The sequence below is a fragment of the Hyla sarda genome, chromosome 2 (genome assembly GCF_029499605.1).
Source record: "Hyla sarda isolate aHylSar1 chromosome 2, aHylSar1.hap1, whole genome shotgun sequence".
Classification (NCBI taxonomy): domain Eukaryota; kingdom Metazoa; phylum Chordata; class Amphibia; order Anura; family Hylidae; genus Hyla; species Hyla sarda.
The window spans coordinates 160,857,918-160,882,421 of record NC_079190.1 but is presented as its reverse complement, the minus strand read 5'-3'; the positions used below and the strand labels follow the sequence as shown (position 1 = coordinate 160,882,421).

The window sequence follows — 24,504 nt, the reverse complement described above, 5'->3', positions numbered from 1 at the left end:
TTAGAATTTTGGATATTGGCTCAAAACTGAATTATTTCCTTAAAAGAAGAGAATGTGCGAGTTATAGTTAAGTTGGGAACTATGCACTTCTCAACATATTATTGTTTAATATGGATAATTGCTGAAACATAGCATCTCCTATGATAAAAAAAATATATATACATACAAGCAATGAACATTGTCAGGAACACTTGTGAAATATGTGATATATTGGTACTGAAGGTACAACCACATTTAAAGGGGTAGTCAGGTGGGAAAAAAAAATTCATCTGGAACTGTCAAGAGTGTAAGCAAATCCCCATAGCAAACCTCTCCTGCTCTGGACAGTTCCTGATACAGACAGAGGTGTCAGCAGAGAGCACTGTGGTCAGACTGAAAAGAACAATACAACTTCCTCTGTAGTATACAGCAGCTGATAAGTACTGGAAGGATTAAGATTTTTTAATAGAAGTAATTTACTTTGTTTAAAGGGGTCCTCCACTGCCCCAGCATCCAAAACATTTTGTTCTGAACGCTGGGTGCCGGCTACTGGGGTCGTGACGTCATGCACACGCCCCTAAGAGACATCACGCCATGCCCCCTCAATGCAAGTCTATGGGAGGGGGCATGACAGCTGCCACGCCCCCTCCCATAGACTGGCATTGAGGGGCATGGCGTGATGTCACTAGGGGGCGTGTGCATGACGTCACGACCCTCGCTGACTGCACTCTGCGTTCAGAACATTGTTCTGGGGCAGTGGAGGACCCCTTCAACTTTCTGGCACCAGTTGATTTGACTTTTTTTTTCCCACCGGAGTACCCCTTTAATGCACTATGTCATAATCTCATATGTAAAAATACTTATATGCAAAATATGCATATAAAAAGTTTTATGAAGTATTAAATCTATATTCATACCAACAGCAAATACAGCAAATAAATCTGAAGGTGGTATCACCAGAAATGACGTCTAATGAGGCTGCCAGGCTATCCCTCTACATCTGTAACAGGTAAAATAATGTGCGCCTACAGGCAAATAACTGGTACGATCTGCAGCAGTTATAGAAATAGCAATGACAAGTGGGATCCACTGACTGAGGTGTCACTAAGTTATCCTGCTGCTGGGCAACAGCACAATAAATATGATGTGATGACATAATATGCTAAAATGCCAACATTTTCTCTTACAAATGAATAATATACAATTGCACGTGAAATCGGTCCGTATATTCTAAAAACATATTAGCGCTCTCCCAGTTACTATAACCTCACCCATAGTGACAAGACAGACAACCAGCAAATAAAGAGTCCATGTCATAACTATAAACACAAAGCAGAGGCGCTCCCTGTGGAGGATCACACGTGCTAATGCCAGACAGGGACGGGGGTCAAGATGGTCTCTTACCCGCTCCGGTTGTGTACCGACATACACAACAATGGTTAGCACTTATTGAATAATGGAGGATTCTTTGTTGTCCGTCTGAAGCCTTCCCATGTAAACTTGTGCAATCCAGTGAACTTCGTAGGTGGCAGGGAATTCTATGGCGCTGACCAGGACAGAGACAATTCAGGTGAGTAAGTTCAGGTAAAAAGCTTTATTCAGCAAAGATGCAACGCGTTGCATCTTGCCTGAATAAAGCTTTTTACCTGAACCTACTCACCTGAATTGTCTCTGTCCTGGTCAGCGCCATAGAATTCCCTGCCACCTACGAAGTTCACTGGATTGCACAATGTCATAGCTATGTCTCTTAAAGGGGTATTCCCGTGGAAAACTTTTTATTAAATCAACTGGTGCCAGAAAGTTAAACAGATTTGTAAATCACTTCTATGAAAAGATCTTCATACTTCCAGTACTTTTTAGGGGCTGTATACTAAAGAGAAATCAAAAAAAGAAATGCATTTCCTCTGATGTCATGACCACAGTGCTCTCTGCTGACCTCTGCTGTTCATTTTTAAGAACTGTCCAGAGTAGGAGAAAATTCCCATAGCAAACATATGCTGCTCTGGACAGTTCGTAAAATAGACAGCAGGGGTCAGCAGAGAGCACTGTGGTCATGACATTAGAGGAAATGTATTTCTTTTTTGGATTTCTCTTTAATATACAGCCCCTAAAAAGTACTGGAAGGGTTAATATTTTTTAATAGTAGTGTTTTGTACCCCTTTAAGGATTGTTAAAATGAAATCTTTTGTTAAATGAATCGGCTGAAAACAATTCCTATTGCTTTTGTCATCTAGAGTTTTATGTACTAGCAAAAGTAAAATTCTGTATATTACCGTAAAATATGTGACAGTTGTCTGGTATCATGTTTTCTATAAAAAGCTAGATGAGGCAGCTCTTTCTCATAGAGAAAGTTGATGTTGTGTTGTGAAAGTGTTGTGGAGAAAGTTTTAGGACACCTGTGCATAGAGAGAGCTCTCAGTCACTGATTAGGACCCACTTGACTCCTTTGCTAAGGTGACAAGTTATTGTGAAACTTTGGCCACAAAACTATATATCAGTATCATAATGTATAAGGGAATAGTGGTAAAGGGGGGAATTTATCATTGGTTTTAGCCTGTTTTTGCGGTGTAGCTTTGTCTCACAATTTGTCTCAGTTTCTTTAGAAGCTTTTTCTAAAGTTGTGTAGCTATGCCAAAGACTGGTTAACTTTTTGCAGTGTTCATAAATGTATCATAGCAATTTGTCACACAATTTGTCGCAACGCCCTTAAAGGGGTATTCCAGGCCAAAACTTTTTTTTATATATCAACTGGCTCCGGAAAGTTAAACAGATTTGTAAATTACTTTGATTAAAAAATCTTAATCCTTGCAATAGTTATTAGCTTCTGAAGTTGAGTTGTTTTTTTCTGTCTAACTGCTATCTGATGACTCACGTCCCGGGACGTGACATCATCATTGAGCAGTTAGATAGAAAACTTCAGAAGCTAATAACTATTGGAAGGATTAAGATTTTTTTAATAGAAGTAATAATAAAAAAAGTTTTTGCCTGGAATACCCCTTTAATTTGTAGCAAATATAAAACAGCCCTAACCTGGCTTACAAAACTTACTGTGAACAGTTTTTTTAAAAAGTCGCACATTTTGGCACACAGGTTAAAACATTGCAGAATAAGTCACAGTGGTGGCACCATACGAAAGGGGTAACAAAATGTTCACCTAAACCACCCTAGATAATTCTCCCCATAGTGACTATTGTAAAGTCTAATAAACCACATACACTGCTCAAAAAAATAAAAATAAAGGGAACACAAACAACACAATGTAACTCCAAGTCAATCACACTTCTGTGAAATCACACTGTCCAATCAGGAAGCAACACTGATTGACAATCAATTTCACATGCTGTTGTGCAAATGGTACAGACAACAGGTGGAAATTATAGGCAATTAGCAAGACACCCCCCAATAAAGGAGTGGTTCTGCAGGTGGTGACCACAAACTACTTCTCAGTTTCTATATTTCCTGGCTGATGTTTGGGACACTTTTAAGTGCTGGCGGTGCTTTCACTCTAGTGGCAGCATGAGCCAGAGTCTACAACCCACACAAGTGGCTCAGGTAGTGCAGCTCATCCAGGTTGGCACATCAATGCAATCTGTGGCAAGAAAGTTTGCTTTGTCTGTCAGCGTAGTGTCCAGGGCATGGAGGCGCTACCAGGAGACAGGCCAGTACATCAGGAGACGGTGGGTCAGTAATGGTGCGGGGAGGCAATTCTTTGAGGGGCGGCACAGCCCTCTATGTGCTTGCCAGAAGTATCCTGACTGCCATTAGGTACCGAGATGAGATCCCCAGACCCCTTGTGAGACCGTATGCTATACCTGATGTGGCTCGAGTGTGTCAGCAGTTCCTGCAAGAGGAAGGCATTGATGCTATGGACTGGCCTGCCCATTCCACAGACCTGAATCTGATTGAGCACATCTGGGACATCATGTCTCGCTCTAGTCCAGGTCTGGGGGACCTCTCTCAGGAGACCTTCCACCACCTCATTAGAAGAATGCCCAGGCATTGTAGGGAGGTCATATGGGCACGTGGAGGCCACACACACTACTGAGCCTCATTTTGACTTGTTTTAACCCCTTAAGGACGCAGCCCATTTGGGCCTTAAGGACGCAGACAATTTAATTCTTACGTTTTTGTTTTTTCCTCGTAGCCTTCAAAAAATCATAGCTCTTTTATATTTTCATCCACAGACTAGTATGAGGGCTTGTATTTTGCGTGACCAGTTGTCCGTTATAATGTCATCACTCAATTTACCATAAAATGTATGACGCAACCAAAAAAATACTTTTTGTGTGGTGAAATTAAAAAGAAAACCGCAATTTAGCAAATTTTGGAAGGTTTTGTTTTCAAGCCGTACAGTTTACGGTAAAAATGACATGTGTTCTTTATTATTTGGGTCTATACGATTAAAATTATACTCATGATAACATACTTTTCTATTACTTTTGCAAATCGCAAACTCTTTAACCAAATTAGTACGTTTAAAATACCCCTATTTTGAAGACCTATAACTTTTTCAATTTTCCGTATAAGTGGCAATATGAGGGCTCATTTTTTGCGCAGTGATCTGTAATTTTTATTGACACCATATTTGCTTATATATAACTTTTAATCAATTTTTTATATTTTTTTTTTTTTGGCAATAAAATGTTATAAAAAAGCATCTATTTCTTTTTTTTATTTTTACGTTCACACCGTTCACCGTATGGTAATATTAACATTTTATTTTAATATTTCAGATATTTATGCATGCGGCGATACTAAATATGTATATAAAATATTTTTTTTAACACTTTTTGGGGGTGAAATAGGGAAAATGGGACAATTTACGTTTTTATTGGGGGGGGAGGTTTTTCAAATTTTTTTACTTTATTTTTTTACTTTTATTTTTACACTTTAATAGTCCCCATAGGAGACTATTTATAGCAATCACTCGATTGCTAATGCTGTTCAGTGCTATGTATAGGACACAGCACTGATCAGCATTATCGGTCAACTTCTGCTCTGGTCTGCGGGAAGGCAAATCAGAGCAGAAGACGAGGGGAAGGCAGCGGAGCAAGGTGAGGGGACCTCCGGCTGCCATGCTGGATGATCGGATCGCCGTGGCAGCGCTGTGGACGATCCGATCATCCATATTAGTGACCGCGATGCTGCATATGCTGTGATCTGTATTGATCATGGCATCTGAGGGGTTAATGGCAGACATCTGCTGGATCGCAGGTGTCCGCCATTACGGGCGGGTCCCTGGTTGCGATCAGCAGCCGGGACCTGCCGTGCATGTCCTGGTGCGTTAAGTACCACCTCACATTACATTACATCGAAGAACATTACATCGAAATTGGATCAGCCTGTAGTGTGGTTTTCCACTTAGATTTTGAGTCTCCATATCCAGACCTCCATGGGTTGATAAAATTTTATTTCCAGTGATAATTTTTGTGTGATTTTGTTGTCAGAACATTCAACTATGTAAAGACGAAAGTATTTCATACGATTAGTTCATTCAGATCTAGGATGTGTTATCTTAGTGTTCCCTTTATTTTATTGAGCAGTATATATGGGAAGTATTTGCTATTCTCCAAAATAATCAACAAGCAGCTGCCACCAATCAAGTAGTAGCCACTTATTCCTATCCAGATAAACACATTGGAGGGAGAAGCAGGTCCAAAGCCAAGGTACAGGACCAATGCCATCTGGCGTTTACATGTAGGAATTAAAACCCCCACCTAGTGACTAAGCAATTTAAATGGCAGTTGTAGAGTACAAACTCCAGCCATATTTTTGCCTAGGCGTTTGTTGGCTTGTCCAACTACCCATAATTTAATTAGTAATATTCATATATATGGTGGGATAAGTAACATTGTACTGTCACACTAGGAGGTGCATGTTAAATTGTTTGCACATATGTTTGATCTGAATCTTGTAAATGTATGCAGCATCACTGATATAATAAATTATCATTTTGCTTCTCAGATTCAATAGTTTATGGCAATATTCTAAGTACTGTGAAGCGTACCATCACAGCCGGATAACTGCACCTCTATAAGAGTCCTAATTTATTCTTGAAATAATGGCTTAAAAAAAATCAGACAGGCTTGTCAGGATTCAAGGTGTATTAGTCATTCAGGCATCCAGACACCTTCCAAGGCTTGCTGTTACTTGACTGACCTCTGAAGAGACAATGTGAGACCAAAGAATGTATTTCCCATGTAGTTTCTTATTTAGCAGCACTTAACGGTGGGGGCTGTGCTGGAAAATAAAGCTAAGTAGAAAAATGTATGTTTCTATGATAAAAATGAAATACTGTATTTTCCGGCGTATAAGACGACCCCCAACTTTTACAGTTAAAATATAGAGTTTGGGATATACTTGCTGTATAAGACTGCCCCTCGACCGCGATACGGTACCTTACCAACACCCACTAGGTTGTCAGTATAGTTCCCCCACACTAGGTAGGCAGCATAGTTCCCCCCACATTAAGTTGTCAGCATAGTTCCCCCACATTAGGTTGGCAGTATTGTTCCCCCCACATTAGATTATCAGCATAGTTCCCCCCACAGTGTGACCACAAGAGAGGATTGCTGTGGAGGAACGAAGCAGGATATCTGAAGCATTGGGGGAGCGGCACGTAATTCTGGGCAGGGGAAAGAAATAGCATCCCGGGGTACTGCTTTAAGGACACATCTGACAAGTTTGTCAGCAATTTTTAGTGAGGACCAGCAGAACTCTATATGCCTCTCTGGGTTATAATACAGAAAGCTGTATATCAAGACCTATACAAGATAAATAATACAATGTATTTTTGATGGAGTCTTCTTAGGATAAATTATATATTTTGTGTATATATATATATATATATATATATATACACACACTGTAGAATGGATATTAAAGTATTATTACTGAACAACATTAATGAAAATGCATTGAAAGGCCACCCTCTGGTAGTGCTATCTGTCATTGAATAGATCATCCTAAAACAATGGGTGTGCTGAATTTACACCCCATAAATCCAAGACTCCCACTAAGGGTTTCCCAGGGTTCTCAATCCAAGTTACTGATTCCCATTCAGGCTTGCGGCATCCTGGGACTAAATTCCCAAACTAGGGAACCCCATTTAATTAAAACTATTTATTTATTAATTCATATTTAAAAATGTACCAAAAGTAAGTAAAACAAAATATGATGTGCGTTAAAAACACAGCTATTGGATCAGTTTATAATGGAGTTTACATTCCTATTTCTACCTATATATATATGCTCCCAACTGGGATGCTTCCTTAAATCTTTCAGGAGTTTTCCTAATAGTACCAACTATTTACTGTGTATAGTGTTCTGATCCATAAGCTGCTTATTAAAACACCAAATGCTGACCCCCCCCCCCCCCATGATTCGCTGGCCGTAACCAGCTATATCAAGGGCAGAGGTCTAAGTGTTACACCTCTACCCTTGATAAAGTTGGTTACGGCCAGCAAAATGGGAATTAGTAACTTGAATTTACACCCCAACAAGTGTTCTGCAAAGTTACTTAAAGCGCAACTGTCATGAAATTTTTGTGTAATAACCTGCACACAGCCTTTGTGTACAGCAATTATTTTGCCTCATATTTGCAGGCTTTCGTGATGCTAAAAAGTGCTTTTAATCAAAGCCACTGGCGGTCGGATAGGCGTGGTGTGAGGTACGCGATGCCCCGCCGCCGCCACGCCCACCCACACGCCCACTTTGTATCTCAGTGCTGGGACTGCTGTGTGATTGACACACAGGTCCCAGCACATGCGCCCTTCAACTAAGGTAATGTGCGCGCTGCTGTGTGTCATCCAGCAAGTGCTCGCTCCTCCAGCGAGCGCTCGCTCCCGCTCTCTCTGCACCTAGCCCTGCGCAGGCGCACTGAGGAGGACGACGGCGGCGGGAGCGAGCGCTCGCTGGAGGAGCGAGCGCTTGCTATGTGCAGGTTATTACACTAAAATGTCATGACAGTTGCGCTTTAACATCTGTAGTAGTTTGCATCATCTCCCCATCACTGGTAGTTTTGTATTTAAGTGTGTGGCGTACAATAAGAATGTATTTATTATTCAGCTAACTTGTTGCTCTAACCTGGTGAAACCATCGCTGAACTTATGCAAAATTCCATGGAGGCAGAGCTACCTTCCAGAAGATAACTTTTGCATTACAGGGTTATGGGGGAGATTTATCAAAATCTGTGTAGAGGAAAAGTGGTGCAGTTGTCATAGCAACCAATCAGATCGCTTCTTTCTTTGTTCAGAGGCCTTTTAAAAAACTAAAGAAGCAATCTGCATTCCCCCTACACAGGTTTTAATAAATCTCCCCTATATGTTTAAAATAGTTTATTTAATCTCCGTGGGAGAGATTTATCAAAACCTGTCTACAGGGAGAGTGGGGGATTTGCCCATAGCAACCATTTGAATCGCTTCTTACATTTTTTTGAAAGGCCTCTGAATAATGAAAGAAGCGATCTGATTGGTTGCTATGGTGGAATGCAGTGTCACATGACAGACTTACAGTATGTGATAATAATTGCTAACCAATCAGATCTGTTGGAGCAAAAGCTGTTATATATTAGTGTCTATTTGCTCTGGGTAAGTAGGGGCTGCCCTTCTATGATATTCCTATACTCTGAAAGGGCATATGAAAAGGGGTTGTTATAGTGTGAAGAATTTTTGTACTTCATAAGTGGAAAATTCCACTTGACAGCCATATTGACATGTTATGCAGTCTACACCATAAGTGAGAAAGAAGACAGGGGGAACTCATGATTTTCTCTTATCCGGACTTTATTCAGGAGGTTGTTACAGCAGCAGGGACGCCAGGTAGGTGTTAAATTGCATCAGACCAGCACTGAACGGGAGCCATCATGGCTCCCGTTCAGTGCTGGTCTGATGCAATTTATCACCTACCTGGCGTCCCTGCTACTGTAACAATCTCCTGAATAAAGTCCGGATAAGAGAAAATTGTGAGTGCCCCCTGTCTTCTTTCTCGCTTATTGTGTACATTGCTTTGTGCTTAAGGGGATCTGCTGCGTGAATATATCTTAGGACTGTATCCACACTTCGTGAACTGGTCAATGCCGTTATCCGGTTCTTGAAGCATATAATTGCCGCTTGTGCCGACAACTCTTTCTCCTGATCGCAGATGTTATGCAGTCTATGTACATCGGTACAATCCTGTGCAGCTTAGATGGGTCTATATAAACACAAACAGTTGTATCATTATATATTGTTAATGTTTTTATTAATTACTTCTTTTTAATTAAACTACTTAATAGCTCCGACTTGTTCGTGTTTATTAGGAAGTCTTAGAATACTCATTTACTTATGCCCAGCTGTTATAATGAAATTTACATCACCGATGCAATCGAAGTGCCAATGGAAGAAAGAAGACATACTCAGAAAAAGGCTAAATTTCTCAAAATGTTGGTATATTTTCTCTATGGCCGAGCTGCAGCTTGTGTAATCATGCAAATTACTGTTATTCAAACAAAAAAATCCACCTCTTCTCTGTACTTATGGTCTTACTTCCTTTGTTAGAGATTTTTCGTCAGTACAAGTCTTGGCAGGAAGGGTCAATGAAATGACCCTCATTTATTCTGCAAGTGTTCAGGGAAAAGAGTTATGCCTCAATAAAAGGTCTAAAGAGTAATAATCTATTGTACAATTAGAACAAGGAGGATGTATTAGAAGGAAGACTTCCAATCAGAAATAAAGACAGAATTCTGAAGAACAAGTGATCACTATGCTCCATATTGAAGCAAGAATTTGGGGGAAAGACATTAGCTCAATAGCTGAGTACCCAGCGTTGCCCGGTTTTTCCTTCCTAATCCTTGTTGGGGAGGAAAATAAACAAAGGAGAAAGCTTTTGACTTCATATCCCGTCCTCATATATTGTTGCCATATCCCGACCTCCGATCCCATCCTCCTATCCTGTCCTCCTGTCCCAATCTCCTATCCCGACCTCCTATCCTGACCTCCTGTCCCGACCCCCTATCCCGACCTCCTATCTCAACCTCCTGTCCCGTCCTCCTATCTCAACCCCCTATCCCGTCCTCCCATCTCAACCCCCTATCCTGTCCTCCTATCTCCACCTCCTATCCTGTCCTCCTGTCCCAACCTCCTATCTCGACCTCCTATCCCGTCCTCCTATCTCAACCTTCTATCCCGACCTCCTATCGCGACCTCCTATCCCGACCTCCTATCCCGTCCTCCTATCTCGACCTCCTATCCCATCCTTCTATCCCGTCCTCCTATCTCAACCTCCTATCCCGTTCTCCTATCCCGTCCTCCTATCTCGACCTCCTATCCCGTCCTCCTATCTCAACCCCCTATCCCGTCCTCCTATCTCCACCTCCTATGCCGACCTCCTATCCTAACCTCCTATCTCAACCTCCTATACCGTCCTCCTATCCCGACCTCCTATCCCGTCCTCCTATCCCAGCCTCCTATCCCGACCTCCTATCTCGACCTCCTATCCCGTCCTCCTATCCCGTCCTCCTATCCCGTCCTCCTATCCCGTCCTCCTATCCCGTCCTCCTATCCCGTCCTCCTATCCCGTCCTCCTATCCCGTCCTCCTATCCCGTCCTCCTATCCCATCCTCCTATTCTGTCCTCCTATCCCGACCATCCCGTCCTCTTATCTTGACCTCCTATCTCGACCTCCCATCCCGTCCTCATATTCCAACATGTAATATGTGTACCAGGTATTGAAATATCTCCAGCCGTACGGAAGTTATGTGGGAACATAGATTTCCCATTGATTTGCATGGGACTTTAAACAAAAACCCTGAACCTCACAAATGTGTGTAGTTAAGGGTTAAATTAACTATCCTATATTTTAAGTGGACACATAAGTAACATGTAACCAAGTATTATCGAAATATCTCCAGCCGTTTGGAAGTTATGCAGTAACATATATTTTCCATAGACTTGTATGGGACTTTAAACATAAACCCCGCCCCGGGCAAATGGGGGTGAGTAAGGGTTAAATCACCTATCCTATGTTTGTTGCTGACATATAAGTAACATGTGGCCAAGTTTCATTTTAATATCTTTAGCCGTTTGGAAGTTTTTGTTGAACATACATACACACACACACACATTGAGTTTTATATATATATATATATATATATATATATATATATATATATATATATATATATATATATATATATATTAGGTAAAGAAATAGGCGGAAGACCCTATAGGGCAAATGTGATCTGAAAAAGGCATTTATCTAATAATAAACCTTTAGTAATCTATATATATATATATATATATATATATATATATATATATATATATATATATAACTCAATGTGTGTGTGTATGTAAGTATGTGTGTATGTTCCAGCATTACGTCCAAACGGCTAAAGATATTAACATGAAACTTGGCACACATGTTACTTATATGTCAACAACAAACATAGGATAGGTGATTTAACCCTTACTCACCTCCATTTGCCAGGGGCGGGGTTTATGTTTAAAGTCCCATACAAGTCAATGGGAAATATATGTTACTGCATAACTTCCAAACGGCTGGATATATTTCAATAATACTTGGTCACATGTTACTTATATGTCCACTTAAAATATAGGATAGTTAATTTAAGCCTTAACTACCCACATTTGTGAGGGTTGGGGTTTTTGTTTAAAGTCCCATGCAAATCAAGGGGAAACGTATGTTCCCACATAACTTCCGTACGGCTGGAGATATTTCAATACCTGGTACACATATTACGGGTCGGGATAGGAGGTCAGGATGAGAGTCCGAGATAGGAGGATGGGATTGGAGGTCGGGATAGGAGGTCGGGATAGGAGGACCGGATAAGAGGATGGGATATTAGGTTGAGATATGAGGACGAGATAGGATGTCGGGATAGGAGGTCGAGATAGGAGGACGAGATAGGAGGATGGGATAGGAGGACGGGATAGGAGGATGGGATAGGAGGTTGAGATATGAGGACGGGATAGGAGGTCGGGATAGGAGGTCGAGATATGAGGAAGGGATAGGAGTTTGGGATAGGAGGTCGAGATATGAGGAAGGGATAGGAGGTTGGGATAGGAGGTCGAGATAGGAGGTCGAGATAGGAGGTAGGGATAGGGGGACGGGATATGAGGAAGGGATAGGAGGTCAGGATAGGAGGCCGGGATAGGAGGTCGACATAGGAGGACAGGATATGAGGACGGGATAGGAGGAAGGGATAGGAGGAAGGGATAGGAGGACGGGATAGGAGGATGGGATAGGAGGTCGGGATAGGAGGACGGGATAGGAGGATGGGATAGGAAGTCGGGATAGGAGGATGGGATAGGAGGTCAGGATAGGAGGTCGGGATATGGCAACAATATATGAGGATGAGATATGAAGTAAAAGCTTCCTCTTTTGTTTATTCTCCTCCCCAACAAGGATTAGGAAGGAAAAACCGGGCAACGCCGGGTGCTCAGCTAATAGTTATATATTATTTATTAGAGAACCCTAAACCTGCCCATACACATTACCCTAAACTTCATCATTTAGTCATTGGGAAATCTTACATAACAAAAGACTGTGATGGGTGTCATCTGTCTGATAGCTACACTGAAAAGTGATGTTTTTTGGGTGGTAACAGGCTAAAACCATTGTACCGTGTATGGAGTCATTGTCAGATTATGGTTGGGAAATATGTTTGTTTCTCTACTTATGCCTGATCTGGCATGTTCTTGACCAGATCATTCTTAGGAATGTTCCAATGTACAATGGACAGTAGTGGCCAATGTTAATCTAACATGTACGGCCAGCCTAATAATATAAAGGTGAAGCAACAGTACGTATCTCTTGGAGGAAGCATATTGTCCAAACATTTCCAGGAAATAACTAATAATAATAATAATAATTTATAAGAAAGATCTGATATTAATAAAAAATGAATGTAATTGTCATAGGGGAAATCAATAGGAGGGATTACCTGACCACCATTTTATGTTCAAAAAATTCCATTGCCACACAAGGACAGAACTACAGGATTAGGGCATCTAGGCATCTAGGCAACAGGTCCTTTTTAAAGCCCATCTGCAGTTTATAGCAAAATGGGTGGGGGGGGGGGGGTGCAAACAAAAAAGGCACAGTTCAATATTTTCCCAATATTATAGCTAAAGTTACCTCCCAGATCAACCTCCTCATAAACCTCTTGCCAAATTTCTGTTCTTAAAATGGTTCAATTTATGAAAGAATTAGATAATATATTGTGTTGTACAAATGGTCTTATTTACTGCAACCTCCCCGAATGTGAAGTAGTTCTCCAGTATGTTAGCTCTCGTCTACAGCTATGAACAATCAAATGGTTTTGTGATTCATTTGAAAGGATCGTGAGCGGCTCGGAAGCTTTATCACTGCATGCTGCAAGATGGGTGGCAACCATGTCAATGAACTTGTGTTCATATTTTTAGAGGTAAAATGACTCTACGGGGGGATTCATCCAGCCACCAGCAGGCACAGCATGCTGTTATTGATGATTTCACATGATCATGCAGGCATCATTACAAGCACACAACTAGAGGCTATCCATAACTCAAATACGTGACTGCACTAGATGAATGAATATCTGTCTTATCACACATTCATAATTTTAGATTATTTTCCTCATTGCCTTGTATGGAATCTTTTATGTTCTTTTATAACAAGGATATATTTAGTCAATCCAGTTAAAAACTGTACTACTTAAACCATATTATTTTTATTTTTATTTTTTTAATGTTGCATTCCCCAGATTTCTTAATAAAGTAGATAAAACTACCTAGTAATGTTAGTATCACAAAAACACATTACAAAATGACTTTAGAGGATTATGGTGAAGCTGCTGTGTTTGAAGTACAAGCAGTCATTTTGTGTTCAATATACACGAATATAAACCTGAGCTGTGTGTTGGCATTTAAACAACTCTTGCCCTTAGGGCACCCATTCAACACTCTGAAAGGTTTTTAAAAAGATTGTCTTCCTTTGAGCATATCTTGCTGCTTAACTCATTCTTTCCAACTAGTTTTCATTGTGGAAGCAAATGCTTACAATACTTGAGTCTTACAGGTTTGTCCGATAAACCTAAATAAAGAGCATGATATGGTGTATACAACTAGCAGTGCCAAAGGAAAAGAAAATATGATACTACCATTGAAGACGTTTGTTTCTTCACAGATTTAAGCCTGATATAGACAATTTTCAGAATTAATCCTATTAAAAAGATTCTGTTACTCACTGCTAAACCTTCCCTAGTACCTCACTTTAAATGATGCTTGCACCATATTCAAATTAGAGCTATGCATTCAAGAAGGAGATGCAGCTGCTTGTAGTCAGAATGGTCATGCGCTTCTCACTTCCCAGACGTGGCTTATCATAAAGTACATACTTCCCTCCCTTGAAGGTGATGTTACTGTTTCTTTTTAATAAGGTTTTATTCATTCAGTTATTTTTTTAATCAGCCTTTTCCATGATTCATCTGTTGTCCATGACTCATGGACAAGCCTTATGCTGCTTCAGGATTGGTTAGTGTCCCAGTAGATATGGGGACCCCTATTGGTGGGATTTCCAGGAGCCATTTTCTTTAATAAATATTCCAACATGTTTAAACAACCATATTACAAAAGGTCTTTCATTTCCATCAGTAACAACATATAAAACGTTTTTGGTTCTGACAGTGCCCATTTAAGCTTTTAGTGCGGATTTTTTGTTCTCTAGCTTTTTTGTGCTCTAGCTAGAGCTTAAAGGTGTACTCAGCTGCTCAGCGTTTGGAACAAACTGTTCCAAACGCTGGAGCCAGCCCCAGGAGCTCGTGGCGTAATAGCCTCGCCCCCTGATGATGTCACGCCCCACCCCCTCAATGCAAGTCTATGGAAGGGGCGTGATGGCTGTCACGCCCCCTCCCATAGACTTGCATTGAGGGGGCAGGGTGTGATGTCATGAGGGGGTAGGGCTATGACATCACGAGCTCCCAGCGCTGGCTCCAGCGTTCGGAACAGTTTTGTTCCAAATGCTGAGCAGCGCAGTACCCCTTTTAAAGGGGTAGTTGCATATTTTACTTTGTATCCCCTATTCAAAGGTATCCATGAGTACAGCACTTGTGTATCTCTGGTTCTCCCATAGAGAAACATGGAGGGGGCATGTCCCTTCTTTGTGGTGGTGGGAGGTGATTGGTGTGTCTGCTCATGCAGCCATGTCCATGAGTCATCTTTTGTCCATGACTCCTGGACAAGCTTTATGCTGCTGCCTAGTTAGTGTCCCAATAGGTATGGGGACCCCTAGTGGTGGGATATTCAGGCGCCATTTTCTTTATTTAATGTTCAAAAACTTTTCATCAGTAAAAACATATAAAACAGTATTTGGATTTGACAGCCTATGTGAAATGTCAACCTAGTTTATTAGAAGATATAGTGTTATCCCAGCAGATTTGTTTCCAAATCTAGAAAAAGACTTACTACAAGAGTGGTAGTTCATATAGTAGTAAAGGATGAACCTTCTCTAGATTAATGCACATGATTTTGAAATTCAATATTAGAAGGATTTTGGTCTAAATGAGAAAACCAGGAAAACTCCCAAATGAATCATGGTTTATGCTTTTATGATCTTCTTGCAGTGGCAAGGACAAAAACACACATATATGAAATGCCTGATAAAAGAATTGGTGTGCCTGATAAAAGAATCAGCAGATGAGAAAACAAGAAATGACAGGAATGAGGTTCAGCTGAACTCGGCCTTGATTTACATATATAAATAGTATAACTGAACCCTGATGGTGCCAGATATTTTGCTATCGTACAGTACATAAGCTGAAAAAACATTAAAAAAAAGAACCTCCACAGCAGCAAGTAGCTGATTTGCCTATACTTTCATAATATAACTAATTTATTTAGTTCTTCTCAACCTTGACCTTGACAAATAAACCTCTGACTATATATATATATATATATATATATATATATATATATATATAGATATTTTCTTTGTGTGCTTTGTGAACAGCGATCAAACTGCTTGATTACCATTGAGCTGGAAAGGTATTCAGGGACTCTCTGTAAAAGACAGTTGTCAAGGAAATATGGCTCATCAAAAAAAAAAACAATCTATCTAAAATTTATTCTAATACTATATATTGTGTGCTGCCACAACAATAGTTTTGTCTGGATTTCTATTTTGTCTGAATATTCCAGTTTTTCTGTTAACACTGTATATATCTCGGTACACAGGTATGGGTAGAGATAACCCAGCTACACAAGGACAGTATTTTAACACAGTTCATCCACTGCTTTACCAAATGGCCAGAATAGACTTCTATCTGTGTCATTGTGGTGAAGTGGATACAGGGACAAAAGGCATATGGAGAGAAGAAAAATCATCGCATAGGTTGATGTCTTCATTAGGTGGTTAATGTCAGTAGATGAAGGACACTCACTTATATGTATTGTGCTAGAATAGACAAAACATTGTGGTGCGTTGACCAAAGTTAGTTTGCAGATGTATGGCTTGAGTCCAGAGGCCTTGCTTTGGGAGCCAACCAGAGACCATTTGAATGAGAATAAAGGAGGATCACCAAACTTTTCTTATGGTAAGCACAAGACCATATGGACTTGACAATCCTGGCTCTGAGGCATAGTGAACTGTGCATAGTGTCCTTACACTACCCTTTCAGATGTATTATATGGTAATTAAATTGTTAAAAGTGTAATATATCAGGAATAATGCTGGAATGCTACTCAAAGAATGCACTAAATGTACAGTGCTAACACAGCTACATTTGTATATCAAACCTTTAAATTTGTTAGGATATAACTAAGACATTGACTGACCGAAAATAGTGCAATATAGCTTAATGGTGTCTCAGCTTCTTTCACACAGTTAAGATTGCCTGAAGCAACTATTTTAACATGTCCTTATGTTGGCCATGAGATAAAAGGTTTTTCGTTATAATAAGGCTCTGTTCACACTAGCATCATTGCTTCAGTTGATAATGGAGCCACGACAGCTATGACATATCCATTTCCAAACTGATCACTAAGAAATCTTGACAGATACCATTAACTTATAATGGGATTTGTAAGGCTTCTGAAATTTTTGACGTCTATAATAGTCGTGCAGACTGCATTATTCCCGCCATCTAAAAGGCTGGAAGCCCTGATAGATACGTAAAAATTATAGTATAAATTTGTAAAGTACAGTGCATTCTGACCCTTTCACTTTTTTTACATTCTGTTATATTGTGGTCATTTTTTAAATAAAGTAAAAATTAAAGTTTACCCGACCAATCTGCACTTAATACCACATAATGAGATAGAAAACAGAATTGTAGACATATTTGCTAATTTTTCAAAAATGATTTATGGACATAAGTATTCATACCCTTTACTGTAACACTTTATCCTCTTAGAGATGGTTCTACACCATGTTTGGAGTCACCTGTGGAATATTCAGTGGATTGAATAGGATTAGAATAACCAAATCTCTTCCAAGAGTTGGCTGTCCCATTATGAACCCAATGGTCATGCTGGATAAGCTTGAAAGCTCCTGTATACAGATAGAATAAACTTCCAGAATCAACCATCGATATGTCATTGAGTGACCCAACAGAGCCCTGACTTAAATTCAATGGGACATCTCTGGAGAGACCTAAACAGGTTTGTAACTTCTATTGAAAAAATCTTCATCCTTCCAGTATTTCCTGTGGAGCATACAGCAGCTGATAAGTACTGGAAGGATTACGATTTTTAAATAGCAGTAATTTACAAATCTGTTTAACTTTTTGGCACCAGTTGATTTAAAAAAATGTTTTCCACCGGAGTACCCTTTTTTAGTGAGCAGTATGTCCACCAAAGCAAAGTGCCTCTTGGCCATAATCAAGAGGACACCTCTATAAATGCTTTATAGGCATCAAAAACTTTTAGTGGATTTAAATAAATAAATAAAATAAATAATAGAAAAATTAAGATATTTGCAAAAATGGTAACTATGACAATTACTTCAAGAGTAAGAGGTTAATACCCCTTTAAAAATGTAGAGGTAATTCTTGTTTTATTCCTTAATTTATAGGAAACTGGCATAACAAAAACAAGAAAGCATTCAAGAACTAACATGAATTTGGCTTCTGTTTCATTTAAAATCCTTGCCAAATGTCAGTGCAGGGTGGGAATGCAATGGTGACGTGACTGCACGGGTAGACATTCGTGACTGTTGAAGCAGTCTCCCATCCAGGAGTCCATACAAGACAGGAGAGTGAACAGAAGATGAATTATGTAGTGATCCTAATCTGGAGTATGTCCATGTGCTGCTTCTGCCGCAGACTATGTTTTGTGAAAATAAAATGACTGCTCTTGATTTTTATTCATGTAAGATGCAGGGAACTACAAAACAATGATCACAATGATGTCCGAATAAGGCTGTATTCACAGTGCATTTCTTTCACATGTTTAAAGGGGTATTCCAGGATTTTTTTTTATTTGACTATGCTACAGGGGCTATAAAGTTAAAGTAGTTCATAATATAATGTCTGTACCTGTGTGTGACGGTTTTTCACCCCAATATTTATTTTTAACAGCATACCAGATGACTGTTGTCTCTGATTTTTCCCAGCTTGCAATGCGGCCTAGACCTGACTCAGTAGTCAGCTGATGACAGGGAGCCTGTCTGCTTCAATGGGTGGAGAGATCGCTTGGTGGGAGAGAGATCAATCTGCAACAGCTGTAGGCACCCTGATTGAAAACCACACTGATTTGAATGGATGCAGCTCCTTTATGTTTCAATGGGTGGGGTGGCTGATGTGTGGGAGAGAGGAAGATGGAATTGTGGGATCTGTAGTCAAAAAAAGAAAAGTCAAACAGGAAATACCAGTTCGCAAAAAGCTAGCCACAGTATTATGGTAATCTCACGACATAGCCATTTATCCCCAAGACAAGCGCAGATCCTTCCTAAGCATGTCCATTACTGTCTGCCAGGTATGTACTAAAATCACCTTATGGTGGATAAACCCTTTAAGGTGTATGTCAAGAAAGCTCCTTGCGTGCATATTACTTCTGTCCATAGACTTACAAATCTTTCTAGCATCCATTTGGTCAGTATATATCAGTATACCAAAAGAAATTATGTATAACATTTCATAGCAGACTATGCTATTTGATGCAACAGGATCCTTTAAAAAAAAATCCAATAAAAAGATACTATATTAGCTTTTGGCTTTTGGCCAACGGCTGTCCCGGCATGCTAGGAGTTGTAGTTTTGCAACATCTGGAGGTCTGCTGGTTAAAGATCACTGTCCTATACTTTACATTGTATTCTAGATTTTCCTCCTTTAAAATTGGGTGCGTCCTATATGGCGAAAAATACAGTAAGTAGTTTTTCAATGAAGTGATGGGAAGGTTACACAAGGGCATGCCCTGAGAGGTGAGACATTTTATAACTAGTAAAAGGGTGAGTGCACCGCAAATCCCATTTATGTAAAGTTTTTATATCTGAAGGAAGCAAATTCCATAAACATCTACACCTACAACATGTAACGTAACACAATTTTCATAATACTGTAGTTAGTGCTATTCAGTACACAATACACCATTCTTATAAGGCTGAAAATACTACTTCGATTCAGATGTTTTTTTTTTCTCAACAATACGTTTAATACACTGAAATTGATTGGCAAGCTATATTACTGGGTTCATTAACACTACAGCAATGGAAAAAGAGACCCCAACTATAATGAATATACCGTATTTCCAGCCATCTACGCCAAACAGCATCTGCTTCATTTTATTGTTCATACAAAATTGCTCACTGAAAAACAAGATATCAACAAAATGCCAGTTCTTGGAATCTAACAAAAGGGAAACTTCCGGTAGGTTATAATCTGTAAAATCTGTTGCCACAGCAACGAAAGCAATTTCTTTACAGCCATTGCACCTTGTGCCTGGTTTGTTTGGAAAAAATAGTAGACAGACAATAATGAAAACTGTTTTTATATTCAGCCCTTGGATTTTGCTTTTGTAACTTACTGCACTTATGTTCATTTAAAAAGTCGAAAGAGAAGATTGGAAAGGAACTTGTATTTGCCTTATGTTGCTTTCCGCATTCAAAAAGAAAACCTTTTATTCTTGATATATGTTTTTAAGTAAACTCTACTTGAAATACATGCTTAAAGCTGAAGTTTCTACCAGTGTTGTGGTGATCTATGTTCTTTGTGACCAATGGGAATCTGTAATATTTAATGCTAATATATTTGTAAACTAATGTTAACAATAATTTCCCATGTGCATCAAAATTGCTGTTTTTGGAATTTCCAATGGTGCATTATTCCAGTCACAGCATTACACATTTGTATGTTACTGGATGAACATAAATGCAGGATAATTCATCATTCTGATGGCATGAAATATTTATAAGTAGAGGACCTATGGTTAGCTATAAAGCAGGATTTTAGTGTGCAGAAAGACAGCAGATGAGGTTCAGTATCACTAGTGTTAGCTAGAGGCAGGGTAAACAAAGGATAGGGGATAAGATGTCAGATCGCCAGGGTCCTGCTGCTGGGGACCCATGGGATCTCGGCAGCAGCACCCACCTGTACGGCTTCCACCTCACACCGGCAACTCTGGAGGCTTCGGATCCCGACCACAATGGCAGACGAGCGTGATGTCACGACTCCGCCCCATGTGACGTCACACCCTGCCCCCTCAATGCAAGTCTATGGGAGGTCTGTCACGCCCCCTCCCATAGACTTACATTGAGGGAGCGGGACGTGACGTCACACGGGGCAGAGTCGTGACGTCACGCTCGTCCGCCATTGTGGTCGGGATCCGAGCAGCTTGCACCTGTAAGCCAGGTCCATATAATATTTTGGAATCAATAGTGCTGGCTAACTTATCCTTTTGTCTATATATATATATATATATATATATATATATATATATATCTGGTTGGCTCCCAACTGCTGGCCCCAAACAGGCTTGATATGGCCTAGCAGATGTTTTTTCTCTTCATGGGAAAATCATTTATGGCCATGTTCACATGGCATAAAATATGTGGAATGTTCTCACATTCCGCACATTTGAATTATCCAGAAGGGGTTAGAATCGCTCAGAAATGCCCCGCCTCATATGTTTTTCTGGCAGAATTCTGCATGGACATTCCACCGTGTGAACATACCCTAATAGTGAAGTTATGAGTTACTCCACTAGTGGACCCTCTAAGCTATCAGACCTACATGATAGCAGTAATCCATCGGAGGATCTAAGAGGTAGCTTTAGGATGATTGGAATTAGTCAAAAAAATGCCCCATATGTCCTTGGTAATGTCTGCATTCTGGAGATGACAAAATCATATCTGACCTTTTTAACGTAAGATATCTCAAGAAATGTAGCTGCACAATTTATGTTATACACATATATTGCATAATAGCAGTATATCAGTAATAGCTGTATGGAAACATTTTGATAAATCCTATTTTAAATATACTAAATGGAATGTAAATAAAGTGTGGATACAATATCATCTGTAAAAGCCCCTTTCACTGCTAAATCCAGCACCCCTATGCACAATATACTGGATAAAGCGTATTAGGAAAACAAGCATTAAAGGGGTTTTCCACCAAAAGGTGATTTTAGTACGTACCTGGCAGGCAGTAATGGACATGCTTAGGAAGGATCTGCGCTTGTTTTTGGGGCTAAATGGCAATGTTGTGAGATTACCATAATACTGTGGTTAGCTTTCTGTGAACTGGTATTTCCTGTTTGACTTTTCTTTTTTTGACTACAAATCTCAAAATTCCATTTTCCTCCCTCCCACACATCAGCTACCCCACCCATTGAAACATAAATGAGCTGCACCCATTCAAAAGACCTGTGGTTTTCAATCAGGGTGCCTACAGCTGTTAAATTAGTTGCAGATTGATCCCTCTCCCACCAAGCGATCGCTCCACCCATTGAAGCAGACAGGCTCCCTGTCATCAGCTGACTAGTGAGGCAGGTCTTGGCCGCATTGCAACCTGGGAAAAATCTGAGACAACAGTCATTTTGTATGATGTTAACAATACATTTTGGAGTGAAAATCACATAAGAATTTTGAGAAAACCATCACACACAGGTACAGACACTATATTATGAACTACACTAACTTTACAGCCCATGTAGCATAGTCAAATAAAAAAAAATCCTGGAATACCCCTTTAATAGCCCTATTATTTGTATGGATTGGAGTTATTTTTATTACAAAACTTCTACATAAAATGCATTATTCTAGAATGTGCCGTGGCTGCAAATTCAAATCCAGCAAAGTCTTTGTGCAGTAACATGAATTGTAATTTATTAAAGAGGATTAGTATGACCCCAAGGAACAATCTTCAGATGCTATAAAGAGGAGAACAAGTGATGGGAGCGTTCTGAATTTTAAATATGAGGAAAGCAGTGACAGCTGATCCATGAAATAGGAGTGGGCTCGGAGTGACAGTACTTCCAGATTTAGTCATCAGCACAGTAACATACTGGCACATATATTCCCCACATTAGCATGTATTGTGCTGAGTCTTCACGATTTGCTGACTGACCTATTTTTCATCTGCTTTTGAGTCTGAGTAAGCCTGCGTAGCTCCCTTTGCTGTATGTCAGGAGATAAAAGATACTGACGGTTCTGCATGTCACACCTTATTCATACATTGTAAATGTTTTACAGTTCAGAATAATATTGGTATAACATTTACAGGCTTCTCTCTTATAAATGTATGTCATTTGTTCCAATGGATTTTTCATAGTGCACAAGGCCAATATACATTGCTTTACTCTCTACCATCTCTAGCGATACAAATGACAACACATCCCATTCTACAAACTACATACACAGATTTTGTACACTGACACAGGCCTATTAATGGTGCATAGATCCTACCCATCAGTTAAATGTCAGACAATGGGAGTCTTTGGGTCTGCACCAATCATATGGCATCAATTTTATATGGAGGCATACAATGTTTTTTTTCTTTCAAATCCTAGAGATAAATATGTGGCACGCTCTGTGGGATACTGTACCATGGAAGTATTTTCCCATAGATGCATTGTGGAGGCACCATACTGCGGCACACAGAGTGCCTACAGCTATAAAATACAGAAAAATAGGCACTCCATCTGCTGCCATACAGGCTCCATGCACAAGGCTCTGCTGTATGCCCAAGGCCTTACTTATGGTGGGTGATAATTTAGCTGGTTTAACAGAACGAATGCAACATGTAGTTTGCACAATTGCCATGACTCTTGAATAGGGATGAGCAAATCGAATGTGATGAATCTGAATTCCGAATTATGAATTTCAGGAAAAATTTGATTTGCAATGAATGTGAATATCGCCGCGATTCTATCGCACAAATCGCTTTATTATACTCGATTTAGTGCGGTCCTGGCATCTAAAATGACGGATTGACATGTAAGGACATGGGGCAAGGAATCCTGGGAAGGCAGGAACAAGGGTAGGCGGGATTACCCTGAATCACATGCAGGATGCAGCCTACCAGCAGCCAGTCACCCCTGTGATGTCACAGCCCTATATAATCAGCAGCCATATTACAGCCAGTCACTTCAGTCTTTCACTGCAGAGAGATAGATGGGGACAGACAGTGTTGTGTGTTGCACAGAAAAGCTTTTTCCAACAGTGATTCACCTCCAAGTCAAGTCAGCATTCTGTTGCACAGAGAGAGGGAAAGAGGGCAGTGTGTGTTTCACAAAAAAGCATTCATACTGCAGCCATTTACCTCACAGTCACTGTCTACAGCATTCTATTACAGAGAGCAGTGTGTTGCACAGAAGAACAGCAGCTATTCAGCTCAAGCACAAATCCTGTCTGGAAGCACTGATAGGGTAGGGAGTGAAATTGAGAGAGAAAGTGCAATTTTGGGTGTAGTACACAGTGACTTTGTGCTGCAGCACTGGTGTGTACTGCTTGTGTTGTGCACAAATACTTTAAGCGTACTGTAGGGAATTTTTCTGCCCTCATAAGTGCATACCACATACGTACATCTAAGTGGTGTACTATTTTGTTCCTGTTAAAGTCTCAAGGGCCTAGAAACTGTGAAATGCCAGGAAAAAGTACTCACCGGCAGATGTTGTAGACAAATACTTTTTTAAGTGTACTGTAGCCCATTTTTCTGCCCTTATAAGTGCATACCACATACGTGCATCTAAGTGGTGTACTATTTTGTTCCTGTTAAAGTCTCAAGGGCAAAGATACTGCGAAAGGCCAGGCAAAAGTACTCACCGGCTGGTGTACACAAATACTTTTTAAGCGTACTTTAGCGCATTTTTCTCCTCTCATAAGTGCATACCACATACGTACATTTAAGTGGTGTACTATTTTGTTCCTGTTAATGTCTCAAGGGCCTAGAAACTGTGAAATGCCAGGAAAAAGTACTCACCGGCAGATGTTGTAGACAAATACTTTTTTAAGTGTGCTGTAGCCCATTTTTCTGCCCTCATAAGTGCATACCACATACATACCGTATTTATCAGCGTATAACACCCACTTTTTAGGCTAAAATTTTTAACC

The 24,504-nt window shown here is 40.1% G+C and overlaps 1 protein-coding gene across 2 annotated transcripts in view; it reads right to left on the bottom strand.

Annotated features, from left to right (window-relative positions):
* Positions 1–24,504, bottom strand: part of FGF14 (fibroblast growth factor 14) — a 563,197-nt gene that overhangs the window by 172,934 nt on the left and 365,759 nt on the right. The window lies entirely within an intron of this gene.